The 24,031-nt window shown below is 44.1% G+C and overlaps 1 long non-coding RNA gene across 2 annotated transcripts; it reads right to left on the bottom strand.

Annotated features, from left to right (window-relative positions):
• Positions 1-21,685: 21,685 nt before the first annotated feature.
• LOC311312761 lies at positions 21,686-23,674 on the bottom strand. Of its 2 annotated transcripts, XR_014630580.1 has the most exons (4): positions 23,608-23,674; positions 23,282-23,372; positions 23,097-23,181; positions 21,686-21,888 (listed from the first exon to the last, which is right to left on the bottom strand). It is a non-coding gene; the product is annotated as an uncharacterized lncRNA (long non-coding RNA). The 2 variants fall into 2 exon arrangements; XR_014630579.1 differs by having other exon boundaries at positions 23,097-23,372.
• Positions 23,675-24,031: the final 357 nt, after the last annotated feature.

Genomic DNA, 24,031 nt, shown 5'->3' with positions numbered 1-24,031 from the left:
AGTACTGTTGTTATTACCTTGCGTATTGAGCTGGGGACTGTTATTACTTTGTTGTACACTTGATCACAATGAACACTATGCACCTTGTCTATAAAACAGACAACTGACTGTACACTTTAACACTTAGACAGTTGCCTTTTTTTGTACACTTAACTACTTATGCTTGTACTTTATATCATGTATGTGACAATAAAGAACGTTAAATTTGAACTTCATCTTATATTGTTCTTAACTGCATTCACAACACAAGATTAATACTGACTCAAAGAGTGTGGGGTCATCAGTGAGAGAGCACCTCACTTGGCAGCCACTCTCAGGTAATACCCCAAGTTGACAGCCACTCTGACAGATAATGACAGATCGTCCTGTGGGGGAGTGGCTGGGGGAGGGGTTACCAGGCCATTGTTCACGCCCAGTACCTGGCAGTCAGAGGTGTGAAAATGTTGGAGAACTTTGGAGGGAGATTTTTCAGCTAAGTTGATTTGGCAGTACTAGCATTCAAATAAGCATATCTTCTTCAAATATGTTCAGATTTCAATGTATGAGACCTCATTTGAAAGCTTACAATCTGCACTTTCATAATCTGTAAAAAACTGAAAAATGAAAATGCCTAGTTGAGGACCAAATTACCAGCGGCGGTCACATTTGCATCATAGATTGAGTGCTATTCATTTGAGGACATTTGACCTGTGTTGAACTGATAGCATACGTTTTGAGATTAAACACAGTTTTCTCTAAATGAGCCATTGTGTGAGTAACATTTTGCATTCATTGTTGAAGTCACATATAGTCTACCACAAAAATATGTGACCGCCGCTGGTAATTTGGTCCTCAACTAGGCAAAGGTCATTTTTCAGTTTTTTACAGATTATGAAAGTGCAGGTTGTAAGCTTTCAAATGAGGTCTCATACATTGAAATCTGAACATAGTTGAAGAAGATATGCTTATTTGAATGCTAGTACTGCCAAATCAACTAAGCTGAGAAATCCTCTTCCAAAGTTCTCCAACATTTTCACACCTCTGACTGCCAGGTAATGGGCGTGAACAATAGCCTGGTAACCGCACCCCCAGCAACTCCCCCACTGGACAATCTGTCATTATCTGTCAGAGTGGCTATCAACTTGGGGTATTAACTGAGAGTGGCTGCCAAGTGGGGTGCTCTCTCACTGATGACCCCACACTCTTTGAGTCAGTATTAATCTTGTTCTTAAGGGGAGACACGGTAGGTGAAAACATCGTTTTTCAACGCCCTGGTCAAATTTGAGATTTTGTGCTAGTTTGCTTCCATAACATGTCTTCTTTCATACTAGTGGAAATAAAACATCAAAAATACGCATTTAGATGTTTATTTTACTTCATTTAGTCTGTTTGCGTCTGTAGATTCTTCCTAAAATCACCAAAAGTTAGCATCTTTTCGCAACGTCTCGCAGCGTTTCTTTTGTCTGGACCGGGTCATGTCGGGTATCTATGGATTGGTCTCTCTCTCTAGCACACTGTTATCGCAACCAAACCTGATAGTTTCATTTGTATCAGCAACCAATCGTGGAAATACAAAGGCGGGTTTGATGCTAAACGTGAAATCTCATTGGCTGTTGTTGATTTCTGAGAACGTGATTGGTTCAGCGCGTCATGTGACACGTTTTCACTTCCTGATATCTAATCCAAACAATGCCGTCTGTAAAGCGTTCTAAATGTAATAAGCAACAACGACAACAGTGTTTGCCCGCAAGGTTGAACAGAAAACAAGAGAAACTAAATGGAAATGTTTACATTTATGAGACAAAAAGTGCCTATTCGCGCAAGTTGTCATTAGCCGGTGCGAGCATGTCCAGTAAGCAGCAGGGAGATGAGGCTAGTGTTAGCATGTCCAGTGAGCAGCAGAGAGATGCGGCGCGTTTGAATGAGCTGATAACTGGGTTGATTTGTCCTAATTGTGCAGGGACTGGTCTCAAAATTAACATAGATCCTCAGAATAGTGGGTTCTGTAGTACTTTGCTCTTAGAGTGCAGTCTTTGTGAGAAATGGCTATCGCAAAAGTGTCTACACATCCAACTCGGCTTCATGATACAACTAGGAATGATGTTGCATTTGATGTCAATGTGAGGATGGTCCTCTTAGCGCACGAGTTAGGGTTGGGGTATGCAGCTCTCCAAAAGATTAGTAAAGTGTTAGGGATCCCAGGGCTTCATCTGAAAACGTATCAGAAACATGACAAGAGGGTGACAGGTAGGCTATTGAAACGTGTTCCCTCTCTCTCTCTCTCTCTCTCTCTCTCTCTAGCCAATATCAGAAGCCTATAGCCTACATATGCACAGTAGTCTCCCTCTCTCTACCTGTGGCATTTCTACATGCATCCATAAACTGACCAAATAAACTGTTTTAATTTCAGTTGCTGAAATAGAGAGAGGTCTGGAGTCCTTGCACATAAGCAGAGAGCAGATTAGGCAGGCATATGCAGATGTGGACCCAGAGGTAGGTAAGCTGACTGCCAATAAATGCAAAATGTTACAAAATTATTACAGTTATTGAGAATTATTACAATAATTCTCAATAACCAGCGTTCAGTGGACAACATGAAGGCGGCAATATGGGGTAGTCTGCTTCACTGATGACAACCCCATGCGCACCAGGAACATATTGTGGTTTTAGGACAGGCTGAGTGGGTTCTACAGACCAGCTGCTTAGAACAGTTTTGTGAACTGCAGCTGAGTGGGTTCTACAAACTAGTTTTGTGGATAGCTAGTGTGGTGCCATCTGAGGAGTGACTGTAGACCTATGACGGCGTAGCTTGATGTCTCCTATGGTGTTGCTTTTGACGATGGTTATATCACTTGTTTGTTTGGCAATCTATATTTAGCTTCTATTGGTGTTTACCCTGCATTGTTTACCACATCTTGTCCTGTGTATTTATGAATCAGCTTACTCTTCATGTTCATTCATTCATTCATGTTTTCTCCATGTAAAACGCTTAAAAAAACACAAAAAGCTAGATAATCTGTTTTCTCATGCATGTCCTCGTCAAATGTGTCTATCTTTGTCCATGATCTGTTTAACAAAATAATACAAGCTTTCTAAAAGGGAATGTTCTCTTCCCTACTTACATTGTCTCGTCTCTAGTCTCGTTTTACTAACATCCCACTCGTGGGCTGTACCTTGACGTGGTGAGTGGGCTTCCAACTAAACAGGTCTTACTTCTCTATACAAAATGTCTACTCCTGGACTATTTTGAATCCACAACATGCTGTGTTATTCAGTTTTCAGTTTCTATGTGTTTTCAGATGTTGTGTAATGTTGTTACTAATGATGTGATTGGATATTGTGTTTGTAAATATTGGTTTACAATGCAAATGTATGTTTTTTTACAATACAAATTTTCAAAGCCCGTTTCCTCAAAATGAGTTATTTCTCATCTTAGGGACATCAAAACCACCACTTGAGTAGCACCTACATACACCTAACTTTCCAGTTTTGTTCCAATCCATATTCTGAGAGTTTGTCCAAGGGGGATTTTTTAAATTTCATTCATAGCCTGATTTATATAACAGTTTATCCATGAAACATGGCGAAAATTGGTCTTTTTATGACTGTTGACAGTATTTTCTGATTTCTGAAGTGAAGAAAAGAGATATCAAAAATCCCCCTTGGACAAAGTTTGAATAGGGATATGTGAACAAAATGAAACAAGAATTTTGAATCTGGCTTGAACCAGTTAAAAAAATTGATTTCCCGAAATTATGCAAATTAGCGCATATTTAGCGCATATAATGCCTAATTTGCATATTTATCCATAAGATATCAGAAAACTTGTAATACAAAAAAGTTGCTCCTTAATGTACCTAACAAACTGGGGGAGTTTGATGGTGATACCTATTAAGGCTTTTTTTTTTCCTATTCACCTGGGGTGTCTCCCCTTAACTGCATCCACAACACAATATAAGATGAAGTTCAAATTTAACGTTCTTTATTGTCACATACATGATATAAAGTACAAGCATAAGTAGTAAAGTGTACAAAAAAAGGCAACAGTCTAAGTGTTAAAGTGTACAGTCAGTTGTCTGTTTTATAGACAAGGTGCATAGTGTTCATTGTGATCAAGTGTACAACAAAGTAATAACAGTCCCCAGCTCAATACTCAAGGTAATAACAACAGTACTCGGCTCAGTATTCAATAGTCTGACAATGCAGTCTGTGCAAGTGTGGGCAAGTTTGTGCAAGAGAACAAGCAAAGCTTCAGTATACAAACAGGGAAAGGCTGTGGCCTTTCTCCTGCAGTGCTGTCGTCCTGATGATCTGCAGTGAATCTACAAGCGGACAGTCTTGTTCTGAGCTGCTGTGGAGTTTGGCGGGGGACATGTGATGTCTCGTCCCTCAGAACAGAACTCTCTGATCTTGTCAGAAGAGATACGTCTGTCTGGCCATGTCCAGTCCGGGTGGGGCTTGCACAAGAAGACCTTCTCTGGGGGGCAGGACATCAGGCTTGCGCAGCAGCTGAAACTTGACTGCCGGTGCATCACGGTGTTCTCTGGCCACAACCATGCCAGGTCTCTCAGCATCAAAACTACAATAGAATAGAAGGAAGAAAGTACATTAAACTATTGCCCACAGTACTGGCACTCCATATAGATAAAATAGTACCAGAATGTGTTGATTAAATAGACTAGCTAATGCATGATAGGATGAACGTATCCTCACCTGTTGTGCAAAATAAAAGCTGTAGTGCATAGTGATCTTCTTGCTGGCTGGTATGGAGGGGCCAAGGGAGAGCTGCAAATTCTCACAGGCCTGGAGCTGGTTTTTGCTCATCCTGTAACCAAAACAAAAAACAAATGTGTCAGACTACCATACCTCTCATGCTCTCTCATTCTGTTTCTCTCTATAATATAGCTACCTAGCTAGATATTAGCTGCCTCGCTGGCTAGTTTAGGAACAAAGGGCTAGCTCACTAGCTAGCCATGTCCCTGTGCTAGGCAGCTGGCTGGATATTATCTGCCTCGCTAGCTAGTTTAGGCACAAAGGGCTAGCTCACTAGCTAGCCATGTCCCTGTGCTAGGCAGCTGGCTAGATATTAGCTGCCTTGCTGGCTAGTTTAGGAACAAAGGGATAGCTCACTAGCTATAGCCATGTCCCTGTAATGGAATTACTGTTCTAGTAAAAAGGATTTACCAAGATTCGCTCAAAAGGTTAAGTCTGGTTTATTGTGAAAACATACGAGCGCAAGGACTTTCTGGACAACGCAGCAGAGTGGTTAATCCAGACAAGCGCCGGCTCTGGGTTTTGCTGTGCCTTATATGCAATCAAAACACAGGAACGGTGCTTCCAGGATGTGATTGGCTACTCCATTGTACGTCATATGAAATGGCAGGCGTGGCCAAGAGTACAGACATGTGACATGAGAAAAAGGCGGCAATTGGGGACAGAGGATGACAAAGGATGGTTATTCTGTTGTAGACAGATTCAAAGTGTATGGCCTCCTGGAGGCCATTTTGTATGTTAGCACAGCTATGTGAATATTTGGGGGAGGTGATGAATTACAAAAGGAGAGAGAGAACAAAGGTTTAAGGTGTTTGGATGTAAAATCCTCAACAATCCCCCATTTGTGCCTGAACAGGTACACAAAAAGAAAATATAAAATCCAAACACAAAGTGTAAACATTCAGCTATGCTATACATGTGGAAAGGAAATAATCTCTCCACTAGGTGGAGCAAAAGATTTTTTATTTTTTATTTTATTGTGAAATATTTAACAAAAAAATAGATTATTTTCTTTCCACGTGCAAAATCACGCACCAAAACCCCTTGTTTCAGAAATATGACAGGAAACAAGGTAAAAAAGATGACATGATTATATACTATTCATAGTCTAAAAGTGGACAACCATTCACCAAAAACCTTGATTTAAAGTTTGAACAAGGCAAAAAGATGAATGGTTACCAGTGTAAGAAGGGCAAAAAACCTCTTGGTCAATTTAGAGGAAAAACCCAAACTTATTTATCAACTCATGTTTCAACCATTGTAACTCTTGTAAACAAATATGATATTTTTTCAAGATAATTTCAAAGTTCATTCACTCTTGTTGTGAATAATCGCATGTAATTTCCTCTGGATCATAGCTTCCATGTTTGCGTCTCTGAATGTTTAATGTAGGTTCCAGTGTGTGCGGTTAGAGGTGCAGTCATTGTTGTTGAGATTGTCCACGTTGTTATACCACAACCACGAGAAGGAGGTGACCGGCAAGGTCAGTCTCTGATTGCTCATCAGAGGAGAGGACAGTGTGGCGGTGACCGTCAAGGTCACTCTCCGATTGCTCATCAGAGGAGAGGACAGTGTGGCGGTGACCGCTTTGCCCTTGAGATCTCTGGTTCGGCTGCATGGACCGTCCTCTCAGCTACTTTTGACAGCTATTCCACACAGGCCAGAATGCCATGGTCCTGATTGTTCCATCTTTGACGGGTAGGTTCACCCCGTTACATCTCTTTGACGGGTAGGTTCACCCCGCTACATCTCTTTGACGGGTAGGTTCACCCCGCTACATCTACTTCTCTTCCATGTTTTCTGGCCTGTTCTCAGGCTGCTCCTCTGCTCCTTGGTTTGGGAGGCAACGGCGTCGAAGTTCTCTCAGCTACTCTGGCAGCCGTCTGCGTGGTGAGTTGAATCTGGTACGGCCCCAGGTCGCGGATCAGGACCCAACGGCCTGGTTGGAGATGATAAGAAGAAGCCCTCTCTGGCGTCCGGAATGGTCACCTTTCCTTAGTGGGGACTTCATACGGGGAGCAGGTCGGCAATGTCTTTGAGAGACATGGGAGGAGAGACCTGTGAATCCACAGATGAGAGAGACAACAGAGACAAAACAGAAGAGCAAAAGGAGAGTCCTCTGGTCTGGTCTCCCTGTTCCCCTCTTTGAGTCCTCTGGTCTGGTCTCCCTGTTCCCCTTTTTGGTCAGGAACAGTTATCAGCAGTCTGTTGAAGATACTCAGAAACATGGTTAAGTGCAAGCTCCTGCTTTGGGGAAAAATTGTGTTATTCAGTCAGGAAAACTTAAACAGGGTGTCTGTTCAAGTGTCATTAGAGCCAGTCGGGTTCGTCAGTCTATGTAGTTTGTCAGTGGGGATCTAGCTTTTGTCCATTTACCGAATCGGACAGTAGCAGGGATCTAGGCTCTGCAGTAGCCTACAGTGACATCAGGGGCAGTGTAAGAATTACTTTAACATGCCCAGTCCCCAGTCATGATCAAGGCAATTGGATTTTGCTCTTAGAATTTCTCTCGCGATTTTATGAAATAAAAATAAAAATATTCTCATCTCAACAAAACAACACCCCCTAAGGGTGAAAACAAATTCCCTGAAGTCAGGATAAAACAGAGATGGGGGAAAAAAATGCATCACTCAAATAAAATAACACTAAAATGAACTCGCTTCATTTACAATTAACAAAACATCAATTATCAATTAATCAAAAAATCAATCAAAGCTTTATTTGTATAGCTAATTATTAAATATTGTATATCTAAAACTTCCCTCTTCTGCATTTGAGGACAGAGTATTTGGCACGCTTCGGACAAAATGGTCTCTTCCCTATGTCATACTTACCTGTCGTTCACGGTGAGTCGGTGACATGGCGTTGGCCCTGCATCCCACGAACCACAGGTCGCCCATCTGTAGAGAAGCAGGCCGGTAACCTCCATCTCCACCTCCGGTCCTGTGCCCGTCTCCTGGTTCGGCATTCACCCATCACCAGCAACTGGTCCTTTGTTCTCCCTCTGGCTCGATGGCGGATCACGGGAGAGCGGAGTGGTGTTTTCTGCTTCTCCCAGGCGACCAGCTACTAGATTCTAGCAGTTAGGATTTAACAGTCGAAACAGTGTACAAAATACTTACAATTCTTTACCTGGATAAAAGGCGCGCTTAACAAACAATACAAGGCAAGAGCCGAAGCTCAAACAGTAAACAACAAAACGAACAACCCCGTGCAGGGACACAGAACACAAAAGACGAACAAAGGCCCACGTTACAACAAGCAAAAACCATATGCCTGCCTGCCCGGCTGAACCACCAGCCTCTTGGTTGGAAGCTACCCACCCACCCGGGATAAAGGGGAAAACGTTTCTCCAAGAAACGCGGATGGACTACTACCAAACCACTCCCAGAAGCTACCTTCGCTGAGAAAAACATTCAACGGTACAACTCCTGCGACCGGCCAAAGGGAAGCCCGTTCTGTGCCAACTTTGGCGTATTAACTCAAAACCGTTCTAAACTGCAACCGATAAACAACCTTAACTGTACATCAACTGCAGGGGAACAAATCACGAGACCAAAATCCACACTTCTTCTGAAAGGCATATACCCTAGTAACGAAACAAGGACGAAGTCAAAGAACAATACAATATAATATATCTATTGTTGAGTCACAACTCCTTAGATAGTTACTAAACCCACCCCGGGGGTTTCTGTTTTCAACAATCTAGACCAACACAATCTGAAACGAAACCAAGGCAAATACCAAGCATAAAAGGATTCGTTTTTCAACGTACCGTGAGTTTAGCCGAGTGAAACCAACGAGGCGGACTTCTCCGAACCCATGCGGATAGGCGCAAAGAGAGAAGATTTTCCAGAGCTCGCTACTGCTCCGCACGTCTGGCTTCCTTCGTTGTTCACTCCAGGCGAACCTCACAGCAGCCGATCCCGTCCCGAGTCGCCAAATTGTAATGGAATTACTGTTCTAGTAAAAAGGATTTACCAAGATTCGCTCAAAAGGTTAAGTCTGGTTTATTGTGAAAACATACGAGCGCAAGGACTTTCTGGACAACGCAGCAGAGTGGTTTATCCAGACAAGCGCCGGCTCTGGGTTTTGCTGTGCCTTATATGCAATCAAAACACAGGTACGGTGCTTCCAGGATGTGATTGGCTACTCCATTGTACGTCATATTAAATGGCAGGCGTGGCCAAGAGTACAGACATGTGACATGAGAAAAAGGCGGCAATTGGGGACAAAGGATGACAAAGGATGGTTATTCTGTTGTAGACAGATTCAAAGTGTATGGCCTCCTGGAGGCCATTTTGTATGTTAGCACAGCTATGTGAATATTTGGGGGAGGTGATGAATTACAAAAGGAGAGAGAACAAAGGTTTAAGGTGTTTGGATGTAAATTCCTCAACATCCCTGTGCTAAGTAGCTGGCTAGTTTAGGAACGAAGGGACAGCTCAGCTAACTAGCATGTTAGCTAATGTTAGCTAGCTAGCCTATGTTAGTTAGTGCTAGTGCCTTTGTTATGCTAGCTAGACTTAGTTACTTGTTTAGAAAGGAGCTACTGCTAAACGACTAACGTTAATGTAATGTAAACAGCACAGATAGTATAAAGATAGCTTACCCCAAAGCAAAGCAGAATGCTTGGCGGCAGACAACAGTGGTGTGAATCTGGTACGTCGTTCGACGCTTGGTAGCAGCTTTGTTGATACAGTCATCTCTGTATCACAGGTCATCAAGAATACAACTCTGTGTACGAACGAGTCCTGCTCTACTGGAGTTTTAGCTGCTCTTAAAACTCTTTCCATGTCCTGGATGCCATCCCCGTCTTCTCTTTAGCAAAAGCTGTAGCATTCATGGTTAACTTGGGACTGCATGTAAACAAAGCCGGCGTGTTGGGGAAGGGTGGGGGGCGGAGAACCCGGAAGCAATAGCCAATGAAACCAAATCATGCTAATCGATCTGCCCGCCCCCAAACCCGACTCGAAATCAGCTAAAAACGAGCTTAGTTTGCAGACTAATTATACGTATTTCGTGAACCTAAAACTGTTGTCTGTTATAGTAAGTGGGTTCTTCACAACTTCAACTTTGGTAATACAGAAAAAAAAAAAAGAAGAAAAAAAACGTTTATTTATTTATTTTTCCCCCTAGCGCATTTCGGGGTTTGCCAAGTTGCGGACCAAATCACCAGCCGCTGTCACATATTATTGTTGTGCACATTCTTATATCCATATGTAATATGGAATATTCATTCAACCTTGATTCCTATAAAAACCGTATTGATGAACCTAGGCGACATCTGCTGGGAGAAAGTAGCATTGCAGCCTAAAAGTCAGGTAAAAAAGATGGCCGACCGGCTTTTAGCCAGAATTCGCGAAAAAAAAGAAGAAGACCAAACTACCTTTTCCTGGTGGGATTTCGAAGTTTCAAAAACACTGACACGTAAAACGCACATATCTAGAAAAAGTCGCATGGGTCACATGACCCACCCTCGGCTGTTCTAGTGTTTTAACCAGTGACCCACAAGATCAGCAGCCAATACAGATTTTACGTGATACTGGAGCTGCTCAGTCGTTCATTCTTGCTGGTGTACTCCCATTGTCTGAGGACACCTCATGTGGTTCTAGCGTGTTGGTACAGGGGATAGAGATGGGGTTTATGTCTGTGACCTTACACTCTGTGCATGTGCGCTCTGATCTAGTGAGTGGAGTGTTTAAAGTAGGGATGCGTCCTACGCTCCCTGTGCAAGGGGTTTCATTTATTATGGGAAATGACATGGCTGGAGGTCGGGTGCTGCCCAGTTTAGAGGTGATGGATAGCCCTGGGGTTAATTCCGAGGAGGATCAGCTGGCCCAGATATTTCCCGAGGCTTTCCTTGCGTGCGTGGTTACACGTGCGCAAGCTCGAAAATTGGGGAAGGAGGTTATTCTGGCGGAGTCAGTCCTTGCACCCACATTTACCACGGATGTGTTGTATTCAAGCCCCAGGGCTGCTGTACATGTCGACAAGGCTAGCGACGGCTCAGGGAAGTGCAGTGTACCCAGTATGGAGTCTGCACGTCTTCCTATGACTCGTGAGCAGCTTATAGCTACACAACAGAATGATCCCACTCTGAGCAAGTGTTTCGCTAGTGTGGTTAGCCCTGAGCAGGCTAAGTCGAAACAGGTAGCCTATTTCATGGAAGATGGTCTATCTAAGGCGCAAATGGACCGCTCATGTGGATACAGGGAGTGATTGGGGTGACGTCTGTCAGATTGTTATTCCTGCACCCTATCGCCCCCTTGTGTTGTCTCTGGCTCATGATCATCCTCTCGCTGGTCATTTAGGAGTGGCCAAGACATATAATAGGATTCTTCAGCATTTCTTTTGGCCAGCTTTGAAGTCTGAGGTGGTTACATTTTGTCGTACCTGTCATACATGTCAAATGACAGGGAAACCAAATCAGGTTATACGGCCTTTGTCCTATTCCAGTGGTGGGTGAGCCATTTGAGCAAGTGTTGGTAGACTGTGTGGGACCGCTGCCTAAGGCTAAGTCTGGAAATTAGTTTCTGTTGACCATTATGTGTGCCGCTACTAGGTTCCCCGAGTAAATCCCACTTCGCAAGATTACCGCCCCAGTGGTTACAAAGGCTTTGATAGAGTTATTTTCGACATTTGGGTTACCTAGGGTTGTGCAGACCGACCAGGGCTCAAATTTTATGTCCAAGCTTTTTAATCAGGCGTTGCAGTCCTTGTCCATTGAGCATCGTGTGTCCAGCGCCTATCACCCTGAGAGTCAAGGTGCGCTGGAGCGCTGGCACCAGACCTTAAAGTCGATGCTGCGGAAGTATTGTCTGGAGTCGGGGAAGGATTGGGATAAGGGGGTTCCACTAGACCTGTTTGCAGCCCGTGAGACTGTGCAGGAGTCATTGAAGTTTAGCCCTGCTGAACTTGTATTCGGCCACACGGTACGTGGACCTCTTAAGGTTTTAAAAGAGAAGCTGCTCTGGCAAAAAAGGCGCTCGCGTCCTCCCAAATTAGGATGAAACGTCACTTTGATAAGCAGGCTGTGCCCCGTTCTTTGCAGGTGGGAGACGAGGTTCTAGTTTTGCTGCCTATTCCTGGTTCCTCACTGTCCGCTCGCTTCTCTGGTCCTTATCGGATCCTGAACAAGATAAGTGATACTGATTTTGTTGTTGCAACTCCTGATAGGAAGCGCCAGTCGCGTGTCTGTCATATAAACATGCTCAAGCTGTATCATTCCAGGTCTGACCCTCAGCTAGCTCCTGTGGCTTCAGCCATGGTGTGTACCGGAGATGGTGGTGATCCAGGCGGTCTGGTATTACGCAACGCTCCGCAACAGTGCGTGAGGTTGTCCAACTCTGAAATGCTAGTGCAGTTGCCCAGTCAGATGCCTCATTTAGATGGCACCCACCGGGATGGTGTGGTACAGTTAGTCCATGAGATTCCATGCTTGTTTGGTGACGTTGCCACTCAAACCACTGTGTTGACCCATGACATCGATGTTGGTACGGCCACGCCGATCAAACAGCATGTCTACCGGGTTAATTCTAAGAAGAGGGAGATTATGAAGCAGGAGGTTTCTTATCTCATGGAGAATGATCTGGCAAGACCAAGCACTAGCCCATGGAGTTCGCCATGCCTTTTAGTTCCAAAGCCTGATGGTACATCCCGGTTTTGTACGGATTATAGAACGGTAAACGCTGTTACAGTCCCTGATTCTTTTCCATTGCCTAGGTTGGATGACTGTATCGACACTGTGGGTTCAGCTACCTTTGTCAGTAAACTGGATTTACTTAAAGGTTACTGGCAGGTTCCACTGACTGCACGTGCCTCTGAGATATCTGCCTTTGTGACCCCTGATGATTTTGTCCAATACTCTGTTTTAGCCTTTAGGATGAGGAATGCTCCAGCCACGTTCCAGAGGCTGGTAAATATTGTTTTGTCAGGTGTGTCCAACTGTACGGCCTATCTGGATGACTTAGTCATTTATTCCTCTGACTGGGCAGGACATCTGAGTACCTTGCGTACTGTGTTTACACGTTTGGCTGAGGCCTCGCTGACTCTCAACCTCGCCAAATGTGAGTTTGGAAGGGCTACAGTTACGTACTTGGGAAAACAGGTGGGACAAGGTGAAGTGCGTCTTATTGATGCGAAGGTGACAGCTATCACCAACTACCCTGTGCCTACCACCGGGTGCGAACTACGCAGGTTTTTAGGGATGGCTGGTTACTATAGGAGTTTTTATAAGAACTTTTCCACCATTGTCTCTCCGTTAACTAGTCTCCTCAGCCCGTCCGTGAGTTTTGATTGGTCTACAGAGTGTCAGTATGCGTTTGAATCTGTGAAAGCTCTCTTGTGTAGCACTCCTGTTTTGGCTGCACCGGACTTTGAGCATCCTTTTAAGCTGGAAGTGATGCGAGTGGTCGGGGCGCAGGCGCGGTGTTGCTTCAGGAGGATGGACATGGTGTTGACCACCCAGTGTGTTATTACTCTTGCAAGTTTAACAAACACCAGATCCATTATTCCACTATTGAGCAAGAAGCCTTAGCTCTGCTGTTAGCGCTTCAGTTTTTTTAAGTCTATCTGGGTTCCAGTGCTCTGCCCATCACAGTGTACTCTGATCACAACCCGCTTGTGTTTTTGCAACGCATGTTCAACCAGAATCAGCGACTCATGCGTTGGGCCCTCATTGTACAGAGCTATAACATTGAGATTAAGCATAAAAAGGGGTCCGAGAATGTTTTAGCGGACGCTCTCTCTCGTGTTTATTAGTCTGTCACAAATCCTAGGGGTTTGTTCCTTATGGGGGGGGGGGTTGTCTGTCTCTCCTCTCACGCTCATACAGGTTGAGATGGTCTGCCTGTTAGCTGGTCCCGCCCTCCTGTCTAACGTCAAGCCAGTCCAGCCAATCAAGCCATGCCAGCTATTGTCTGCAGCCAATCGGTGTTGGGTCCGCCAGTTATTTAAACCCGCGGTTCTCCCGCGTTGGTCGGGCACCCTTTCCTTTGTTTGATTGTTAGTTGTTAGTCTAGTCTAGTCTCCCATTGTGTTATTGCCCCGTTGTCCATCTGCCCTGTGGGTGTAGCAGGGGGAGACAGTGGTAGGTAAGACGCTCATGAGCATACATACCATGTAGGCTTGTTTGATGTCTAGTGACACCAGGTTATGTTGAGCCAGGTGCCACCTTTGTATTTTGGGAGTAGGCTAGGTGGGGAAGCTTTATTTGTTTCTAAAGACGTTTCTAAAGATCATATTACAGAGGCATGTGAAAACCACAACAAGCCCTCACTCTATGGAAGCACAACTAGCGATTCATAAAAAAAGATTGATGAAAACAACCGTTTCGCGGCAGAATTTTTTTTATTTATAAGCTGCATTCTCGGTGCCCCGTCCGCCGCCATTACATGGATATACTTGGCTCGCGCTGGATTTTTAATTTCTTCTACAGGCCTCCGAATTACACCAAAGTTATCTCGGTGAGTCAAACGTCTTATAATATGCCGTAAATAAGGTCCAGGTTGTCGAAAAAGAGCATTCTTCTTTAAGGGACAGGTGGGCTAGAAGATTAAAGTATTTCATCTTATGGACATTCAGCGCATTTTTCCTCGTCTCATCAAACTGGTGCCATCATTGTCTGCAATGTCCTCTTGATGATAGTTATTAGAGAACCATCTCCTCGAATCAGACCAAATTTAAATCATTCCCTGAACTTTCCATCTTACAGTATGTTGAAATGACCAAGGCGCTGTGGAATGGTAGTAAAGTTAACATGGAAAAAGAAGCATGCATGGACATTGGACAGTTACCTACTGTACTGATATCTGTAATCTAACTGCTCCTCAAGACTGCCTCACTGAGTGCAACACTTTGACTTGTCAAGATTAGATATTTGAAATTATAGATGACATATTTAACAGCAGTGAGATATTACTTCTTTGAAATAGCTTGTAGATTAATTCAAGTTAACTAACACAAAGACAGATAATGTAACAGCCATTTGAACAGGCAGCTGAAGGACGTCCGTGTTGGTAGCGCTGACTGTTAAGCCTCTGCTGTCACAACGTGCTGTTATACATCTGCTTGTTGCTCTCGCTACTCACAAGCCTGCATGCCAAGACTCACTTTCAGAGGATACCTCTGTAGATATGCAGGCGGTTTAAACTGCAGCATCTTTGTGTGTGTGTGTGTGTGTGTGTGTGTGTGTGTGTGTGTGTGTGTGTGTGTGTGTGTGTGTGTGTGTGTGTAGATAGTAGAAAAGGCAGTGTGCATTAAACAATGTGCTCAGTGTTTGACAATGTAATGCTAACAGGAATATATAGTTTTATATTTTAAAGACTCAGACTAATATAATATATTGTTTTATATTTAAAGACTCATAGACTAATATAATATATAGTTTGATATTTTAAAGACTTATAGACTAATATAATATTGCTTTCCCATAAATCAAACAAGGGTAGGAGGTATAGAATATTATACCGTATGCTCTGAACAGCCCTTTCCTTATCACTTTCGCTCCTCCCTCTCTCTACCCCCTCTTCCACCTCTCTCTCTCTCTCCCTAACTCTGCCCGCCCCTCTCAACAGTGCAGCTGTAGTGTCCTCAGGGCTGCTAGCTAAACAGATCAGGTGCTAAATTCACTAATTGAATAATTTCACTGGGCTCCACAGTGGGGCCTTTGAAAGTGTCTGCTCTTTGTGTCTGCACCAGTGTGACTAACTGGTCCATCCAATGAAAGAGTGAACCAGGGGTGGTGTGTGGCAGAGCCAATACACTAACAAACAAACCTGTCTGGTAGTTCCTCAGGGAACGGTCGAGAAGTATCTCTGGACTGGGTTTATGACGCTTTGATTGGTTGTTTAGTATGGATTGTCTTTAAGGTGCAGTCTTACAATAACCCAGTGTACACCTGGCTTAGACACAAACTATTGTGTGGCTGCTAGGGCATTCACCAACTAGTCGAAAAGTCGACTATCAAACCACTAGTCGACACTGGTACATTGTTGTCGACTAGTCGTTAAATTTTGGGGGTGGAACGTCCGTTCTTTCCAACTGTTAGTGATGCATACTGCAGATATACAGGAGAGGGCACTGTCCGGACATGTGTGACTGTGTGCCCGCTAAGCAGCAAGCAGAAGAGAAAGATGGAGGAAGACACAGAAAGAGGCAATGAAGGCATGGAACAAGAAGAAGCACAGAGAAGCAAAGGACAGAAATCAGCAGTATGGAAATACTTCAAGAAAGGAGACAAGATAGTGACTTGTAATATATGCAATGCTATCCTGAAGTATCATGGAAATACATGCACTATGCACAACCACATGAGGGTACACCCGCTCATGGCTAGCGAGACTAGCCAACCCAGAGGAAGAAAAGTTAGGCAGACAACACTAGGAGAATTTGCCAAATGTCCGATCACTGACGACAGAAAACGTAAAATAACATTAATTAGTTGGGCTAGCTTGCAAAAGCTAGCCCAACTTGTGATATTGCCACTATTTCTTTCTTTCTTTCTTTCTTTCTTTCTTTCTTTCTTTCTTTCTTTCTTTCTTTCTTTCTTTCTTTCTTTCTTTCTTTCTTTCTTTATTATTATTCTCCCCAGTTTTTGTCTCCTTAACTACTTCTTCATACTTTGTGCTAGAAACTTCATTCAAACTTTAAAATGGTCATAATGTTTAGCTCTTTAACGGATCCATTCAAAAAAAAAATTATCGTTTTTTAGAAATGTAACTTTTAAAACTATTTTTTGTCCCATTGAAACTGTTTGAAACTGCTTTTGGAATGTTCAGAAACTTTATGTTTTTAGAGTGGTGGCAGCAGTTGCTCTGAAAATATTCACACATTTTGTAAACTGCTGGCATTCCTACAATTTTGACAGCTAACTCACATATTATATATCATATGTGTGACTTACAGTTTTCGCTGTATGATGATTTGTTTGGCAACTGCGCTCCCCATTGAAACATATGGTGCTGCACTCTTATCTTTTGAGCTAACTTGTCGCTATGCCTACAGTTTTAACAGCTCATACACATTATATAGCGAAATGTTCACACAACTGTGCTAATTCGTACAATGTAAGTATCTAAGCTGTGTGACTTACCGTTTCTGAGGTATGACGATTTGTTCGGCAACTGCGCTCCACATTGAAACATATGGTGCCGCACTAACTTTTGAGCTGCTAATTTAGCATTTTTACCCTTTTTCAAACTTGTCGCCATGCCTACAGTGTTTAAGCTATACAGACATATTATACAGAGAAATGTTCTGAAAGTTCTCATGATTCCTATAGTGTCAATATATAAGCTGTAACATTTATAGTTTTCGCGATAGAGCTGTCTGAAGCGGACCATGTCTAGGATCAGAGTGTCAGTTGGGATTAGAGTGGTGGCAGCTGTTGCTTTTTTTGAATTTGTGTGCATGTGCAGCCTCTCTTAAAGGTACAGGCACCCTTTTATAACTGATGTGGTAGCAGAGAACTCAGCCAAAGTGGAATAGAGACACATGATCTTCACTGGTGGGGGCCGGTGGGTAGCCCGGCGAGGAGTACACTGTCTCTGACTGGCTATGGCCGAAAGGGGTAGAGCCTCGCCACCACGCCACTATTCACGCCACAGAACCCACTTTTCAGCCCCTGAGTGGGCTACAGACACACAGTCTTCAATGGTGGATGCATGGAAATTGCCCGGAGGTCACTGTACTGTCCCCGACTAGCTGTGACCCAAGGGGGCGGAGCCTAACCAGCACGCCACTATCCACACCACGGGCCCCACAACTCAGCCCCTGAGTGGGTTAGAGACACACGGTCTTCACCGGTGGAGTCAGGTAGGTGGCCCGGAGAGGGTTACACTGTCCCCGACTGGCTCTGACCTGAGGGGGCGGAGTCTCACCACCACGCCACTATCCACGCCACGGGCCCCACAACTCAGCCCCTGAGTGGGCTAGAGACACATGGTCTTCACCGGTGCGGGCGGGTAGTTGGTCCGGAGAGGGGTACACTGTCCCCGACCAGCTCTGACCTGAGGGGACGGAGTCTCACCACCAGGCCACTCTGTTCTATTTCAGTCCCTGCTTCATTAGAGTGTGCGAGTGTGGCGCCAAGGAACAAACCGCAGACCATGTCATCCAGGACTGTCTGATATACCGGACACCGGGATGCATGGCCTGACGGTTTTGGATGACGAAACGGTGACATGGCTCCTTGAGGTGAACCCGGATATATAGCCCGGATATATAGTGGTAAAAGGATAGCCCCTAGGCCCCGAGCCTGGGGAGGAGAGGAAACCACCTAACCCGCAAGACGAAGAAGAATCAGATCCTCCTTCACAAACTTCACTGAAGCCACGAGCTCCTCCACCTCTTCACAAACTCCACTGAAGCCACGAGCTCCTTCACCTCTTCACAAACACCACTGAAGCCACAAGCTCCTCCAGTTCTCTGGCCTCCTGCACAGTCGTCTTCCATGAAGTCAGAGGCGACAGTACTCTGCCTGGCCCTGTTCCCCACCAGCGGAGGAACGCATAAAAGACGTGTGAAATGCTGAAAAAATGGGTCGGTCTTTGGCACCCAGATGGCCACTACTTGCCCAGATATCTGCGTCCCCAATTCCCTGGGCTTAGGCCGGCCTGCAGAGCTCCCTCAGCAGCGGTCGCTCCAACCAGGCCGCAGGGTGTTCACTCCTCTCCCCCGGGTTTGGGACCAAATGTTCCTACTTTAGATTGACCCATCTGATCCTGCTTTGTACTTGCACCAAGATTACCGGGAGCGGGCACGATGCAGGGGAGGGAGGCACTGCCAAGCAGCTGACTGACGAGATGCCTTTGCTGGGCCGCTCAAGCCTGAAATGCCGCCGTGCCATCCTCACTCCAGTCCACGCCAGTCTACGTGACTTATGGAGTTTGGGCCCCTCCACTGCCAATCCCACTTAGAGTGCAGTTTTTTGATAAACAAAAGCACATTCAAGCTTTAGCTTCTCATTTCACACTATGTGCTTTGGCTGCGGGCAATGCTTTCCTGGAGCTCCTGGCCTAGAGTCCAGAGATTGGCTCCAGTTGGCTTTCCTTTACAAAAAACAAAAAACTCCACATGTGGAGGATTAGGCTTCATCTTTCATCCACACTCTCTGCTCGCCCTCTACTACCAGAGCCACCAATGCTCCCCAGGCACTACTGAACCAGCCCCCTGGACACACACACACACTCTTTCTTTATCTCACACACACTCTCGCGCACACACACACACTCTCTCACACACATGCACACACACACACACTCTCTTTCTCTCACACACACTCTCTCTCACACACACGGACACACTCTCTCTCACACATACGCACACACTCTCACACACACACTCTCTCTTTTTCTCACACACACACACACACACACACTCTCTCTCACACACACACACACACTCTCTCACACACACATAAGCACACTCTCTCTCTCTTACATACACACACTCTCTTTCTCACACATACACACACACACACTACTGTTTTTTGACTGCATGTCCAACACAGAAGGCACTCAGAAACTCACCTGCTACCTCATCCCTTCCTTTCTACCGCATCATCCTTTTCAGCTTATCCAAACTAACACTGGAAAACAAAACTCTCTTTTCAGAACCACATTTAAACTTTTCGTTGAATGTGGAGGTGGGCATTATTCAAGGCTATTGTGCCAACTTTGACATAAGATGTACTGTTGTTGTTGGATTTGGAATATTCATTTAGTTTCAAAAAGTTTTTGGTGCAGGTTGTGATTCAGTGATGCATATTTATCCAAACAACAGATACATCCTAATTGTGCTGCTGCACAATTCATGAGCTGTGCTTACTGAGACCTGGCAGGTATATGTTGCAGCAGCGCGCATATGGTGCTTCAATCCAGGCCTATGCCATCGCCTGTGAATTTATTCAATTTTGGAGGTGTATGTTTTGAATATGTTTAACCCGCCGAGTGTAAACGCAGCACCAGATGGAAAGACGAATAAGAATACAACAAACATGACTGTTAATGCTCCCTCTATTAGAAAATATGTTGTGGCTGAGATCTGATGGTGAGTAGCCCCCGATCGAGGCCCTTTGTCTCTAGTGGAGCAGAGATATCAGAGCAGTTATTAGCGATGTGTTTGAAATGCTAGCCGAGGTTCAGGGCGACCCCAGGGCTTTGCCTGTCTCAGGGAACAGATGTGCCACCCACTCGCAACAGTTGTACCCTACTCACAATGCCCTTGTGGGAGATGGTGGGCAAGTTGTGGACCGAAGATGATACCTCACTTAACTAGCTCGCCTGTCGGCCGCAGGGAGGGGGCGTGTCTTTGTGTGGACGGAAGGAGAGAAGCAGCGAGGAGGTGTGGGAGAAGGGGGCGGGGGGGGGGGGGGGGGGTAGCACACATAGTTACAACATCAATATTTACCCAAAATTATTTTCCTGAGCCAACACCTGCTGTATGTTGGTATGAAGTGGAGAAGTGCTGGAGAAATTACATTTGCTGATCTCAGTGGATGATTGAGTAAACTTTTCCCTCCATATTAACTTGGAAACTTGATGAAGTTATGATGTCATTAAAGTCTGCTTTTTCCCCCTACATTGTGTTGAAGAATACATTATAACAGTATAACTAATAATGAACATTTTAAAGGTTCATTTTAAAGACTAATTGTCTTTGTTATTTTCCTAATCCTTAATGAAGAGTTTCATTTGTACCATGCTACTGGAGAAAATGTGCATTGCTGTCTACTGAAAGTTAATTCATTTCTTTTCTAATGTAATAGTTATGTTTAATTGCTTTTTAATGTCGAGCTATAATATTCCAGAGACAAAAACCTTGTGTTTCATTTGTCTTATTTCCAAGGCAAAGGTTATTTGGGAATATGGAATAGCTTATGATGACAGGCATTGTACTGATATTTGCAGCTACAGATCTGTCTACTATATACTGTGTGTGTGTGTGTGTGTATATATATATATATATATATATATATATATATATATATATATATATGGTAGAAAGATCTTTCCCGAACATCATCATAACATTTTACCATGATATAGGATCATTGAACATTATTTTGATGCCTGTGCATGTAAGCGCTTCATCAAAACCTGTGACACCTACAGTACAGCAGGTGGATACATTCAATTCACCTATAGGAGGTGGATACATTCAATTCATGTCCTGGTCTCATGCCGGGTTGACAAAATTAGAATTTATAAGACCGTGATAGCTAGATCCATAATATTAACAGAAGCTGTCGGTGGCGCAGCATTTAGAGACTGACTCAAACCTGGACGAATGTCTTCAGTCTCTAGTTGAGCGCAGCGTTTAGAAACTGACTCAAACCTGGATGAATGTCTTCAGTCTCTAGTTGAGAGCAGCGTTTAGAGACTGACTCAAACCTGGAGGAATGTCTTCAGTCTCTGGTTGAGAGCAACGTTTAGGGGCGAATTCACTAAAGCAAATTGCGCCCGCTTATTGCACCATTACATTGCGCGTCAGTTGCGCCAGCTATGTGCTCCGTTTTAAAAACCTATTCACTAAAGACATTGCGCTAATAATATCCCGGCGCAAACACGCCCATTCGGTGTTTGCGGCTGAGTGCAATTTGCTGCTGATATAGGAAATGACTATAAATACTGCGCATACAGCGCATACAACTCGTATGCATATCATTGGACGATGGCAGACAGAAAAAGAAAGATACGATTTTCAGACAGCAAACTTGAAGGCCTCACGGACGAGGTTCAAAAACATGTCTTACAGCTTTCGGCAAAAAATATCACGACTGCAGCAAAAAATCATATTTGGGGTTTAATTTCCCAATCAGTCAGTGCCATTTGTGTGTGTAAACGCGGAAGACTGCAAACGGAGGTGGAATTATTTAAAAAGACCAACAAAGGAAAAATTGTCATTTTATGTTATGCAAGTTGCAGCACGATGATCTGGCATACTTTTGGGGGAGTGTATAACATTGCCCCACCGGTACGATCTAGGCATCTAAACGGCTTTTCAGGATTCCAAATGTGCACTCAATCACACCGCGCGTCCTGATGTGAGCCCAGTTGTACACCGCCTCTCCAACGTTGGAAGGATTACGCACGGGAGTCATCATCCATGGCTGAAGATGAAACCTGCCGTCACCTATGATACAAAAGCAAAATATTTTCAAGACCATTCAAATAAAACAAATATTGTGTAGGCTATGTTTTTATTTATTTATACCTATATCGGCCCCCAGCCGTTCAATGAACAGCTATAGGGAATGCGCAGTTTCGCGTATAGACTATTATACGCACAGTTTCGTGCTATGTAGGCTATTATAAATAAGTAGGCTATTATTCATTGGGGGAGCTTGGACTCGCTGGGGACGGGTGGAGAGACGCATAGTCAACTGATCCTCCAGTTGGCTGAAGAGCTGCGCGCTCTGGTGTCCAAACAGCTACCGCGGTGGTTCTAGTGTTAAATCAAAAAGTGACCTTCTTCTAAATATTCTCTCACGAACAACATGCCTGGCATTGCGATGCCGAATTCGCCTCGCAACAATCACTGCTGCCATGATCAGTGGAAAGGCTGGCCATGACACCCCTTGCGCTTAAATACCACCACGTCTCTGAAAACGCAATTAATTTCACTTTAACTGCGTGAGGCAATTGGCGCTGATCTTTGTGAATTGGGCGGGTTTTGCAATAATGTTCATTTGCATAGAAAGGGGAACATTCTCCGCCCATATTACCTAATTTAAATATGAGCTAATAACACCGGCGCAGAGAAACGCAATGACGAACGCAACGCAGTTAACACCGTATTTCACCCTTTGCGAGGGCTTTGTGAATAGCAAACATAATTTTTGACTTATTTGCACAGGCTTTGCGTCAGGAAAAGCTGCGCAATCCTTTAGTGAATTCGCCCCTTATTAGAGACTGACTCGTGAGTCTACTAGCTGATGTCATATTGGCCTTAGACATCTTTGCTTATTGTATGTCGTAACTAATCAAATACATTTATTCAGTTGTGTGCTATTGTTGAAAATTTTGAATTAATTGTTACGGTAACATAATATTCCAAACATTTAAAGGAGAATTCCACTCTAGAACAACATTAGGCTCAACAACTAGACACCCACAAAACAATAAAGAAAAATGTGGTTTCCTTGACTACTGTATAGTTGCTCTATGTAAACAAAGCATGTTCACAAAGTTTGTACTTCTGGGGATTTGCCGCGTCGAAACGTGTCGTCAAATCCCCGGAAGCAAAAAAAGCCTAACCTATAAAGTTAGTTCAACAAAACAAAAAAAATGCGATCGCACACACACAAAAGATGACAACCGACACACAGATGATTCATTCACCTGAGTTCTTTGGACTTTTTGCGGTGTTCCGGCAACGGATGGAAACTCACTCCCGCCAGTGCCGCTAAATCCTTGATTCACCAAACTGCACAGTATTTTGGCATTGTCAAGTGTTTTTCTTCAATAGCAAATATAGCTAGATACAGGGTCTGACAAATTTTCGCTTGAGAGATAATGATGGCTACCGCTGTTCTGCCGAATTCCGACTCTGTTCGCCTCCTCAGCTCGGTTCGTGCAATACACGCTGGTCAATTGAGTCTTTCAAAATAGCAGCATCTGTAACCACCACATTCAGTTTATTGAACTTATTACTAAAAATAATTACATTTTCTGGTTTGGTTTAAGTTAATTGTAAACAAGACACATATTACATGTGTTTAGAGCCTAGGAAATCTTTAAAAAGTAAAACATTTAATTTGATCAATTGCATGAGCGTACATATGCAGTATATTGAATTGAATGTATTCACATTTTCAGGTAATGCTTACATGCATATATGTCAAAATAGTACCTTTATCAGCTGTTAATGTGCTGCTGATTTTTACAGCTTGACTCTCCGTGCTCTTTGGATCATGAGGGATGAGAGACAGTGTGAGCATTGGAACTAACTGGGATGAACTGTGTTGACACCTAAATCAACGTGCACAGAAGGACTTTGCCCTCAAATTCATTTGTCAATACATTGTGTCAATATGGCTGATCTATGTGCAGCCTCTCAACCTTCTGTCTGCCCTCACCTCTGCCGCGGGGCCGGGGGTCTTGTGTCTGTCTAGCCATCTGCTGCTCCCTACCCTTCAGTATCTCTCAGCTTCTCTTATCAGCACTGCTTATCCTATCTAGTGCATCGGGGTCACAGTGTATCTCTTTTCATGCAACACTCACGTTACATTGAAATCCTGTGTATGGAACCAACATCTGAGAAGAGAAAACCCTGT

Source organism: Borostomias antarcticus (genome assembly GCF_949987555.1).
Source record: "Borostomias antarcticus genome assembly, chromosome: 8".
NCBI lineage: Eukaryota > Metazoa > Chordata > Actinopteri > Stomiiformes > Stomiidae > Borostomias > Borostomias antarcticus.
Note: the sequence above shows the minus strand (reverse complement) of the source record. Positions and strands in the feature narration are given on the sequence as shown.